General features: G+C 48.3%; 1 protein-coding gene across 1 annotated transcript in view; it reads left to right on the top strand.

Moving 5' to 3' along the window:
• Positions 1 to 21: 21 nt before the first annotated feature.
• csdc2a (cold shock domain containing C2, RNA binding a) overlaps positions 22 to 13,176 on the top strand; it is a 64,117-nt gene continuing 50,962 nt past the window's right edge. The window contains exon 1 of the mRNA XM_070862325.1: positions 22 to 63. The gene's annotated coding sequence lies outside the window, so the exon portion shown is untranslated. The remainder of the gene's footprint in view (positions 64 to 13,176) is intronic.

The raw sequence follows: 13,176 nt of genomic DNA on the forward strand, positions 1-13,176 counted from the left end.
GCCTAAGCCTTAAAGGTGTGACCAACCATAGAGGGGCGATCACTCTTTCGCTCTTTGAAACAGGTGACTACTTTACTTTAAATCTATAAATTATAAGTGCTGTAAAATCGAAATCCTGCAACATTTAAACAAAAAATGTGCTATATTTTAATTTAGATTGAACATCCAAAATTAATGCAATAATGTATCAGTTCCTTTCCAAGTGTGAGGCAAAGATAGCAATAACTTGCATTTTTATAGTTCCATTAATGGAGTAAAAGGTCCCAAGGTGCTTCTCAGGAGCGTTATCAAACAAAATTTGACACTGAGCCACATAAGGAGATATTAGGACAGATGACCAAAAGCTTGGTCAAAGAAGTAGGTCTTAAGGAACGCCTTAAATGTGGAAACAGAGATAGAGAGATGGGAGAGTTTTGGGGAAGAAATTCCAGAACTTGTATGGCAGCTAAAGGCACGGCCACCAATGGTAGAAAATTGAGGATGCTCAAGAGGGCAGAATTAGGAGCGCAGATATCTCGTGGGTGGGGGAGTGTTGTAGGGCTGGAGGAGATTACAGATATAGGAGGAGCGGGGCCATGAAGGGATTTGAAAACCGGGAGCCAATGTAGGTCAGTGAGCACAGGGGTGATGGGTGAACGGGACTTGGTGCGAGTTAGGACATGGGCAGCTGAGTTTTGGATCACCTCTAGTTTACGTAGGGTAGAATGTGGGAGGCCAGCCAGGAATGCGTTAGAGTAGTCAAGTCTAGAGATAACAAAGGCACGGATGAGGGTTTCAGCAGCAGATGAGCTGAGGCAGGGGCAGAGATGGGAGATTTTATGGAGCTGGAAATAGGTGGTCTTAGTGATGGCTCGGATATGTGGCTGGAAGCTCATCTCGGTCAAATGTGACACCGGAACAAATGATGAAATGGATTGAAGCATAAAATATATAGAGATGTGTGCCTTTGACTGTGATTCCGCTACAGCTACTAGTTGATGTGTTTCTTCTTTATTAAAGTTCATTGTCTCTATGAATAATATATGACAACATCTTTGCATAACGGTTGTCTGTCGCATTGCTCACAGGTAGTCTGAGGTTTGACGTCTCGCAGAATTGATCCTAACCTGCCTGTCCCTTTAAGGCCACTGAGGTCAGTTGGAGACTAATTGCAGACAGTAATGTCTATAAGTTGGCAGTTGCTTGTAAATCCCCGGCTCCTGCCCTTACGAACAAGGAATTATTGGACGAAAAAAGACCAAGGTCCATCTAGTTTGCATTCGACCATCCTGGTACAGGTATAACAAAGTATTTACAGTACAGAAACAGACCATTCGGCCCAACAGGTCTATGCTGGTGTTTAAGCTCCACACGAACCTCCTCCCACCCCTCTTCATCTCATCATCATCATCATCATAGGCGGTCCCACGAAACGAGGATGACTTGCTTCCACGCCGAAAAGTTGATGAGTTCACAGGTGTTTCAATGAAAGACCTAATATTCTGGATCCTGAACTATATGTTGAAGGGTGGAAGATGCCTGTGCGAGGATTTTCTTTAACGTGGGGTGGCCGTTGCACACCAGCCACCACACGGGCTTGACAGAGCTAGGCCTTGGTCCAGTGGCAAGGGTTAACCAGGACGACTGGAGACCCGCTCTGCTGCACGGACCTAGTGCGCGCCCATATCGCAGTGTGGGCTGGCCCGTGTTGCCCCTGGGCCCTCGCCTCTTCTGGGCCCCGAACTCGTGCCTCTCCTCGGCCCCGATCACATCCCTTTACGAACTCTCGCCGCTCCTGCTGTACCTGCCCGCGCTGCAATCAGCCGTCTCCCTCCTGCAGCAGCACGCGCTGCTCCCTGTGATGGCTCCGGCCTGCTGATGGTCTTACAGGCCGGGACCACGTCGATTTCCGGGCCGGGCCACCGCACACTGCTCCCTGTGATGGCTCCGGCCTGCTGATGGTCTTACAGGCCGGGACCACGTCGATTTCCGGGCCGGGCCACCGCACACTGCTCCCTGTGATGGCTCCAGCCTGCTGATGGTCTTGCAGGCTGGGACCACACCGATTTCTGGTCCGGACCACCGCACACTGCTCCCTGTGATGGCTCCAGCCTGCTGATGGTCTTGCAGGATGGGACCACACCGATTTCTGGTCCGGACCACCGCACACTGCTCCATCAGCACTACTGCAAAAAAGAAAAGACACAGACAACCATTGTGGCTTTCCTGCCAGCCCAATGGGTTAATTCATCAATTCTGATACCCTTTCTGTCACTGTGGGAAACACTCACAATCAACATTTCTTTCTATTCCTTCCTCCCTCATGTGTTTATTCAGCTTCCCCTTAAATGCATCGATACTATTCATCTCAACCACTCCTTGTGGTAGCAAGTTCCACATTCTCACCACTCTCTGGATAAAGATGTTTCTTCTGAATTCCCTGGTAGGTTTATTAGTGACTTTCTTATACTTATGGGGCTAGACTTTCCACTATGATTGCTATCGCCCAAAAATGGATGATATTTCTGGCCTTAGTGTTTTTTTATTTTTCAGGACCACTGGAATATCGCCCATTTTAAAGACCGCTAGTTTTGGCTTTTTAATTTGGGCGATTGCCTTAGCGATGTGAAATGGGCCTTAGCGATGTATTCAGTCGTGCAAGGCTGGCATCCATAGCAACGGTCGTTCTGCGCATGCGCGTTTTTTTTAAGCAAAGAAGTTTTCCCGCAATTTGGGAGTTCAGGGGTCATCTGCGCATGCTCAGAACAGTCAAAGAGAGGGAGTGAGAAAGGAGCAGTCATCTGAGTTAGTTGTAATTTGAGCATTGTCTCTGTTCTTTTAAACTTGAGTCTTAAATCTTGGAGGTGTTTATCCAAAATGTCCAATGATACAAATGGGCAGCTGTCAGGCAGAAGGAGGGCAAAAGCTTTTTCCGACGAAGCAAATGAGGCCCTCGTAAATGAGGTGGAAAGTCGGTAGGGACAATTAACCCGGGGTGGGCATGGAAAAACCTCTCTTTCCCTCCCTCCCGGACCTATCAAAAAATATGGGACGAGATCGTCGATATTGTTTCTTCAGTGTCCCACGATAGGCACGAGTCAGACCAGTGCAGCAAGAGGTGGAACAGCCTGGTTGCTTCGGCAAGAGTAAGTATTCAATCATGAGATTTTAAATTGTAATGATCTACTGAATTAATTAGAGTGTAAATCTGCCGGATTGTAATGAAGCTGGGTAATCTTGTGTAGCTTCCCTGCTAAGATTTGGACTGGGGTCGGAACCTGCGCCCTGTAATGACTCAAGAGTCTGGATACTTGTAAATTCACTCAGGTGCAACCTGGTCCATCTTTATTCCAGCCCAAGTGTGACAGCGTGACAAAGACACCCAGCTTATATACAGGTGACCAAGCACACATGCCGCATGCGTACAGCCCGATGACCTCCGACCGCGGCGCCCTCTGGTGTCTGGTGACCCCCAAGCATTAATACATAACAACATCCCCCTTTTAAAATCTTAACAACAGTCTTCTTACAAATTAAGACGGTCTGGGGCTTTCCTCTCACGAGTTGATCGTCTCAGTTCAACATTGGCTCTGGGCGAGCGTTCTGAGTCCGTTGAGACTGAGGGCTGAGTAGCCGATCTGATGGGAGTGGTCATGGCCACATCAGAGACTGAAGGTTCAGAGTCAGTAATGTCAGCAGAGTCCTCTGATGAGTGAACAATGGTTGGTTGTTCACTGACTGCATCTTCCTCACTCGGTTCCAGTACATCCATGTGCCATAGTTTAACCTGGTCAAGGAGTTTCCTGCAGGTTTGCCCATTCTTGAGCACGACAATAAACACTCTGTTACCCTCCTTGGCTGTAACAGTGCCGACGATCCACTTTGGACCTTGACCATAGTCCAGTACATAAACCGAATCGTTGACCGAGCTGTCACGTGACACGGCAACATGATCATGACACCATTGCTAACTTTGACGTCTGTTTTCAACACGATCATTCAAATCAGGACGAACAAGAGAAAGCCTGGTCTTGAGATTTCTCTTCATCAGTAGGAGGAACCCCAGTAAGCGTATGGGGTTGTGACCTGTAACTGAGCAATATACATGACACCCGTCTCTGCAGTGAGCCCTGAGTTACACGTTTCATACTTTGCTTGATCATTTGAATGGCACACTCTGCTTGACCATTAGAAGCAGGTTTGAATGGAGCTGATCTCACATGTCTGATGCCATTGAGTTTCATGAACTCCTGGAACTCAAGACTTGTGAAGCAAGATCCGTTGTCGCTCACAACAATGTCAGCAAAACCATGAGTAGCAAACATGATACGAAGGCTCTCAATGGTAGCTGTAGATGTACTGGATGACATAATAACACACACTATCCACTTAGAATATGCATCTACTATGACAAAAAACATCTTTCCTAGGAACAGGCCCAAAAAATCAATGTGGATTCTCGACCATGGTTTGGAGGCCACGACCAAAGACTCAGCGGAGATTCCGCTGGTACTTTACTTAGCTGCATGCAAGTATTGCACTGATGCACGCATGATTCCAGATCAGAGTCAATTCCAGGCCATCATACATGAGACCTAGCAATGGACTTCATCATGACAATACCAGGATGAGTGCTATGAAGTTCACATCCAAATTTTTCTCTACCTTTCTTAGGTATGATTACACGATTCCCCCACAGGAAACAGTCTGACTGAATGGACAGCTCATCCTTGCGACGGTTGTAAGGTTTTGTCTCCTCACGCATCTCCATAGGTATGGCAGACCAATCACCACTGAGTACACACTGTTTCACAACCGATAAAATAGGGTCATAGCTGGTCCAGATCCTAACTTGTTGAGCAGTGACAGGGGTTCCTTCACTCTCAAAAGCATCCATTACTAAAAGTAGATCTGCAGATTGAGGCATCTACATCTCAGTTATGGGTAAGGGCGGATGACTCAGTGCATCGGCACAATTCTCAGTATCAGGTCTATGACGGATGATGCACACCTTATGTGACTACACAGTTAGTATACATGATCTACATACATGACAGAACATTTAGCGCCCACCTTTGAATGCGGGACGATGCATTGGTATTAATATCATTGTTTTCCGCAAACAATGAAATGAGTGGCTTGAGATCCGTTTCTACTTCAAAACGAAGACCAAAAAGGTTCTGGTGCATTTTCTTTTACCCCATACACACAGGCCAAAGCTTCTTTCTCTATCATACTGTAAACTCTTTCTGCTTTAGACAGACTTCTCGAAGCATACGCAACAGGTTGTAGCTTGTCTGATTCATTTGCTTGTTGGAGTACGCAGCCAACCCCATATGATGAAGCATCACAGACCAATACAAGACGCTTACATGGATCATAATGAACAAGCAACTTATTTGAACATAGCAGATTCTTGGCTTTATCAAAGGCTCTATCTTGAGACACACCCCAGACCCAGTTGTCGCCTTTTCTTAGTAACACATGCAGTGGCTCTAGTAAAGTGTTCAATCTGGGTAAGAAATTACCAAAGTAGTTGAGTAGCCGAAGGAACGAACGCAGTTCTGTCACATTCTGAGGCCTGATGCCCTCAGTGTTTGAATAAGTCGGCCTGATGCCAGTCAGCAACAATCTTCCTCCCGAGGAATTCGACTTCAGGTGCCATGAATACACACTTCAAGCATTTCAGCCTGAGTCCCACTTTGTCCAGATGCTGAAGGACTTCAAGATTGTTCAGATGTTCAGCAGTGTCGCGACCTGTGAGCAGAATGTCATCTTGAAACATGACAGTTCTAGGAACGGACTTCAGTAAACTCTCCATATTCTTCTGAAATATGGCTGCAGCTGAACGAATCCCAAAAGGACACCTCTTGTAGACGAACAGTCCTTTATGGGTGTTGATGCGGGTGAGTTTCTTCAAATTGTCGATAAGCTACTGGGTCATATAGGCCGGCGTCAGATCCAGTTTTGTGAATGACTTTCCACCAACTAGCATGACGAACAGGTCATCAATCCTCGGTAACGGATACTGATCCTGTTTCGAAAATCGGTTAATTGTAACCTTGTAGTCTCCACAAATCCTGACACTCCATCACTCTTCAACACAGGAACAATGGGACTAGCCCACTCGTTAAACTCGACCAGTGATATGATCCCTTAACGCTGGAGTCTGTCAAGCTCAATTTCAACCTTCTCCCTCATCATGTACGGAACAGACCGAGCTTTGTGATAGACAGGCCTTGCATTGGAGTCCAGGTGAATCTGCACCTTGGCTCCTGTAAAATGACCAAGTTCAAACAAAGAAGGAAACCTTTTCAATACTTGAGCACACGAAGTATCATCCACTGAGGACAACATCTTGATTTTCTCGAGCCAATTCCTGCCGAACAGCGTTGGACCATCACCTGGGATGATCCATAATGGTAGCTCGTGAACCACACCATCATATAACACCTCGATTGCTGCACTGCCGAGCACCGGTTTGAGTTCCTTAGTGTAAGTACACAACATGGCATTGACTGGACTTAGCTTCGGTTTCGTAGCCTTAGTGTCCCACAGCTTGTCAAATGTCCTTTGGCTCATTATCGACTGGCTCGCACCAGTGTCCAGCTCCATTGATACAGGCACGCCATTCAGCTTCACATTAACAACTGTCAGCTGGCTCTTGCTCAAGAACAAATACAGTCCATTCACTTCCTCCTCGGGTTGCGTATCCGGGCCATCGCTGAACTGGTCCTCATCAACCACATGGTGAGCCGCACCACGCTTGCTCCGTTGTGGACACATTCTGTGAAGGTACCCCACTTTTGCACATCCATTACATGAGTATTGTCTGAACTGACACTGATGAAGCTGATGATTGTCCCCACAACGCCAACAGGGTGAAATCTGGATCGATCCACTTGGCAGGCTCTGAGCAACGGCAGATTTTGTGTAAGCAGCTCTGCCTGAAGACGACGCCATTTTGTTTACAGTACTTGCTGTAGAACTCCGACTCGTCGATGATATCTGCCTCAAATTATCATCTGTCATCATGCATGCCTGGGCAGTCGCGATGGCCTTTTTCAAATCCAGCGTCTCTGCAGCCAACAGCTTCCTGAGGATCGCATCATGGCTGATGCCTGTCACGAAGACATCATGCAGCATGTCTTCCAGCATGTTCCCGAACTTACACGGCTCAGCAAGACGTCACAGGTCGGCGACAAATCCCGACACATCCTGGCCCTCAGCACGAACATGCGTGTAGAAACAGTAGCGTGATATGATGATCCCCACCAACGTACACAATTCTTCGTACCCTTTTTCCACTGGACGTACAGGCGAGGGAAGATTCTTCATGAGGACCACAAACGGTGAGGAGAACTGCCCTGCGCTTAACTGCGTAGGCCTCTGCCTCCATGCCGTTGGCCACAAAATACTGATCCAGGCGGTCAACAAAATCTGCCCAATTCTCGCCCTCCAAGAATCGCTCCAGGATTCCAACAGTGCCCATTGTGCATGTGAAGGTTCTTAAATTACCTCGTCGCCAATTGTAATGACTCAAAAGTCTGGTTACTGTAAACTCACTCAGGTTCAACCTGATCAATCTTTATTCCAACCCAAGAGTGCCAGTGTGACAAAGACACCCAGCTTATATACAGGTGACCAAGCACACATGCCACATGCGTACAGCCCAATGACCTCCAACCGCAACGCCCTCTGGTGTCTGGTGTCCCCCAAGCATTAATACATAACATGCCCCTTAAGTCTAATTTGGGCACCATCTCCTTTTGGGTTACGTTGGTGGATGGGGCACAACTGAGCACTGAGGGGTCCGGTCACCTTTACCCAGACTGTGTGAGTCTCTCCGGCTGCTGTCACTCACAGTGACCCAGCCTGGACTGGGGGAGAGCTGCCCTGGCTCACTGTCTGCCCTGGGACACTTTGGGACATTAGCTCCGGCCGCACAGAGGTCTCCGAGCACAGCCCAGGGACACGGTGCCCCCTCCCATTACACTCCTGTCATTGCCGAGCTCACCAGCGGTCTTGATTTCCCCCCTGGGGGGCCTCCATCGAGTCAAATAAACCGCCTCCCTCTGCTCAGGCGATGAATGGCACGGCCCGTGGATGGTGTCAAACATTAGTTCCTAAACACGATTGTATTCAATATTTTCTCTGAACGTAGATGTTATAACCATCTGTGGATACAAACCGTATTAGCATGTAACGTTAGAATCTGTTGTCTTTCCGTAATAGTACCTAGTCAATTAGCTTATGCCATGCTCTTGTCACGTTTGCAGAGGAAGATATCTAAGAATCGGGCGGAGCGGCATGGACTGGAGGAGACCCTGCTCAGCGACAGCCGCTCACTGTAGCACTAGTGGGCAGCCACAGTCGCTCTGCCACCCGTGATGGTGCAGATCCAGTTGTTGCGGCACGTGAGTAATGTGCAAACCAGTGGTAATTTAAAGTAGTTTAACGGCATTTCATTACAATATATGAATGATGTCCTGTTATGCATGCAGCTTCTGTACTTCTCTCAGGTTAATAACGTAAGAAATAGGAGCAGGAGTAGGTCATTTGGCCCCTCGAGCCTGCTCCACCGTTCAATAAGCTCATGGCTGATCTGATCATAGACTCAGCTCTACTTCCCTGCCCTTTACTCCCTTATCGCTCAGAAATCTGTCTATCTCCGCCTTAAATATATTAAATGACCCGGCCTCCACAGCTGTTAGGGCAACGAATAACATAGATGTACAACCATATGATTAATCATATGTAAAATCTCTCGTTCACATTTATTGCAGTAGTGTCGCTCCTTGTGCATATGCCAGCACAATGAAAGCATTCTCATGTCGATCCTTCTCTTCTAATAACTGCAAAACATCATTGAGGCTACCCAGACTCCCAAGGTGCAAAGGGAGGCCCCTGCACAAACGCCTTTGCCGCTGCAGGTGGTCATCACCACGGGAAACAACTGAGGAGGGGGAAGGTGAGCGCCTGTCATCTGCGGTGCTTGCGGCCACGTCTTCATCGACGGATGAAGTAGCGGGGGCCAAGCGGCTTGCAGCAGGCCACTCCAAGGCGTCCAGTGCCCACGCCGACCCCAAGGAGGTTGAGTCGGCGAGGTAGGAATGCTCTGCCACGGGCAGATCCAAACGAGGACACGGTCGCGCTGTCAAGGGGGAGCGTCGACATTGGTCGAGAGCTCCTCCAGGCGCTTGGTAGGTTGACTGGAAACGTTGCTGCATTGTCGGCTCGAATAACGGAGGGCATGGAGTGGATAGCTGTGGCAGTGGGCCAAACGACCGACGCTGTCCATGCCTTGCGGATTGCGATAGCGTCGGGAGATGGCACTGCACCCCAAGGTACCGTCCCACCAAGCATCGTGACAGATGTGTGACAGGAGGATGTTCTAAAAAAATGTCAAATTTGTCTTTAATGATTAAACATTTTTATTTAACTTTACAATGGTTGTGAAGTGTCTTCTAATAACGTAAGGTAAAACATCAATGCAAGGGTCGGAAACAATGGCCCAGGCCAGGCCAGGATGAAACGTAACGCTACTTACTGTAACTGTCACCAATGTAAGTTCATGCAAAGTGTTCATTTATGAGCTGCTGACGCAAGAGTTTTGCAGCTGGGTAACTACCACGGGGCTTTTCCAATGTCGTGTGGAGCCATGGGTTCATCGCTAGGCTCATTGTCCTCCCCGAGGTCCTCGTCATCCTCCTCCTCCTCCTCCTCCTCCTCCTCCGGCTCCCCTCTCTCCTGAGGTGGACCGGCCGTCCCATCTGGCAATTGTTGTCCTCTCCTGATAGCTAGTTTATGCAACATGCAGCACACCACAATGAGCTCAGTGACCTGCTCAGGTATTGTAGGTTACCTCCTCCAGGCATCTGAAGTGCTGCTTAAGCACTCCAATTGTCTTTTCGACGATATCGCGTCTAGCTTCTCGGCTACTGTCTGGGGCTTATGCAGGAGGGCCATGAGCCAGCTGGCAAGGCCATATCCTTTGTCCCCCAGCATCCAAACTTGTGGCTGACTCTTAAACAGGTTAGACACATTGCTCTCACGCAAGATGTGCGCATCATGGATGCTGCCTGGAAAATTTGCATTTACTGAGGTCTGTGCTCTCTGCCCTGGGCAGAGCCACGTTCTACAGTCTTGCCTGTGAAAGGCACCATTCTGTGTACAGTACTTGCCGGGTTTGAGTCTTGGTGCTGCAGGTCGAGGTCATGAACGCCTGACTGATGCCGATGGCCTTCTGCAGGTTGACTGTGGTGTCGGCAGATAATAGCTTGTGAAGAAGGCTCTCGTGGCCAATTCCAATAACGAAGATGTCTCGCAATGCTTTGTTGACGTGCGTGCCAAAATCACACGGTGTGGCAAGTCTCCTGAGGTCAGCAGCATATTTTGCAATCTCCTGGCCCTCAGGTCTGCGGTGGGTGTAGAATCTGTGCCTGGCCGTGAGGGTGCTCTCTTTTTTGGTTTTAGTTGGTCGCGAATTAGTTCAGTCAGCTCATCGTATGTCTTATCCTTGGCCTTGGTGGGTGCCAGCAAGTCCCTGACGAGGCGGTAGACCTCGGGCCCACAACTGGTCAGCAGTATAGCCGTGCGCTTCTCCACCGATGTGTCCGTCTCCCCTGCCAGGTCGTTTGCCACAAAATATATCTCGAGCCTGTCTGTGAAGGCATCCCAATCATCACCCTCTGCGAAGTCTTTTAGTGTGCCAAAGGTAGCCATGATCGTGTGAAAGTCCGTATTCTCATCGCCAGTTGTTAGGTCTGTAATGCACTTATGAATGACTCCACGAGGCAATGTGTTGTACTCAAACGGTAGTGACCTTGGTCCTTTATTCGTAACTCTAGAGTGAGGCACAAGCATGGCGAGCGGTCTTTTATATTGGGCCCTGCACACCTATGCAGGTGACCCTCGGGTCTCCCACCGCAGTGCCCTCTGGTGGACAGCCTCTGCCACAGGGGCAGGAAACTCCGGTCTCCACCAGCTGCACCTTCTAGTGGTGCCAGCATAGTATATACACAGTGTAAACCTTATTGATAATGCATCAGGTAACAAGTCTCCATCTTATGCATCTATACAGTGACTACACAGAGAGTATATCTATAGTCTGAATGTATAACAGTAGGGAAGTTTATAAAGTCAATCCTGCGTGCGTAAAGGGCTTCAGTCACCTGTCGAGTGCAGCAATGTGTGGCGTGCTGAGAGATACCGCAAATGTCGCCAGCTGAGGTCTGAAAGGAGCCCGATGCGTAGAAGGAAAGTGCCGCAGTAACCTTAACCTCAACGGGTAGTGTGGTCCTGATGGTGCTGGTAGGCTGCAGATCTCCCTTAATTAGCTGGCATATCTCACTGCTGACCTCCTTTCGGAAGCGCAGCCTCCTAACACAAGTGTTATCGGACAAGTTCAGGTATGATCGCTTATCCCTGCAAATGCATTGGGTGTAACGTCTACTCCTCCTCAGCAGTCTGCCATCCCTTTGATTGGGCACATAATGCTCTTCAATAAACCTTCTCCCATCTCTATTCTGCAGCATGTGATTAGTGATCAATACTGGTTGAGAAATCACAGGCCCCATCACTATAAATCGCTACCCTCAACAGATACAAATGTGATTAGGTGATTGGCAAGACTCAAAAAGGCCCTTAAAATCACTCACAAATGGATTCTCCTCACAAACACTTGAAGCAGCCTTTTACTAGAGATACTCCGAGTTAGAAAATGGTGTCCGTAATGCCGAGTCGTGCTGAGTTAAGGTCAGGTCAGTGCAGCTTTGTTTCAGCGACTTTTTGGGGCAGCGAACATTTTGGCGAAATGCCGAAAGTAGCAGTCGCCGATAATCTGGGCCATAATCGGGCGCAAGTTTCCATTTTCAGCAAATATGGGCGATAGGCTGCATCTCAGCTTTTGTATGGGCGATGATATGCCGGAAGTCTAGCCCTATATAATCCCTGTCTCTGTAATCTCCTTCAGGCTCACAACCCCCCGAGGTATCTGCGCTCCTCTAATTCTGCCTCTTCAGCATCCCTAATTATAATCGGCCAACCATCAGTGACCGTACCTTCAGCAGCCCAGGCTCTAAGCTCTGGAATTCCCTCATAAACCTCTCCGCCTCTCTCTCCTCCTTTAAGACGCTCCTTAAAACCTACCTCTTTGACCAAGCTTTTGGTCACCTGCCGTAATTTTTCTTATGTGGCTCGGGGTCAAATTTCTGACTTATAACGCTCCTATGAAGCGCCTTGGGACGTTTTACTATGGTAAAGGCACTATATAAATACAAGTTGTTGTTGTAATCATCAAAGGAAATCTTACTTCCATCCCTGTTATAGAGAATACGGGAATGGTGGCATCGTTATGTTCCAGTTTTGACGAGGGGTCATCGACCCGAAACGTTAACTCTGTTTCTCTCTCCACAGATGCTGCCTGACCTGCGTATTTTCAGCATTTTCTGTTTTTATATTAGTAATCCAGAGGCCTGGACCAATGATCCGGGGATACGCGTTCACATCCCACCAGGGCAGCTGGGGAATTTAAATTCAGTTAATTCAATAAATCTGGAATCAAACAACTCGTGTCAGTAATGGTGACTATGAAACTACCGGATTGTGGTTAAAAACCCATCTGGTTCACTAATGTCCTTCAGGGAAGGAAATCTGCCGTCCTTACCCGGTCTGGCCTACATGTGACTCCAGAACCACAGCAATGTGGTTGACTCTTAACTGCCCTCTGAAATGGCCCAGCGAGACACTCAAGGGCAATAAGAGCTGGCCTAGTCAACGATGCCTATATCCCGTGAACAAACGAAAGTAAACTCCCCAACGGCTATCGAAAGTAAAATACAGTCAGGAGGAAGTTTGTTTCCCCATAGCTTATTCCTTGATCTTTTATTCTCTCCATAGTGCCACACTATCATCATCATCATAGGCGGTCCCTCGAACGAGGATGACTTGCTTCCACAAGAGTTCACAGGTGTTTCAATGAAGGACTCTATGTTCCAGTCCTGAACTCCAATTGAGGGGGTGGAAGATGCCTGTGCGTGGATTATTTTAACGTGGGGTGACCATTGCACATCAGCCAACACACGGGCTCGACAGAACTAGGCCTTTATCCAGTGGCAAGGGATTATCGTTAGAACACCATCGTAGGTCGGGGCTATAAATCGAGCTGGAGCGCTGGGCCCTGGAACATTGTGGGCG

Source organism: Pristiophorus japonicus, chromosome 19 (genome assembly GCF_044704955.1).
Source record: "Pristiophorus japonicus isolate sPriJap1 chromosome 19, sPriJap1.hap1, whole genome shotgun sequence".
NCBI lineage: Eukaryota > Metazoa > Chordata > Chondrichthyes > Pristiophoridae > Pristiophorus > Pristiophorus japonicus.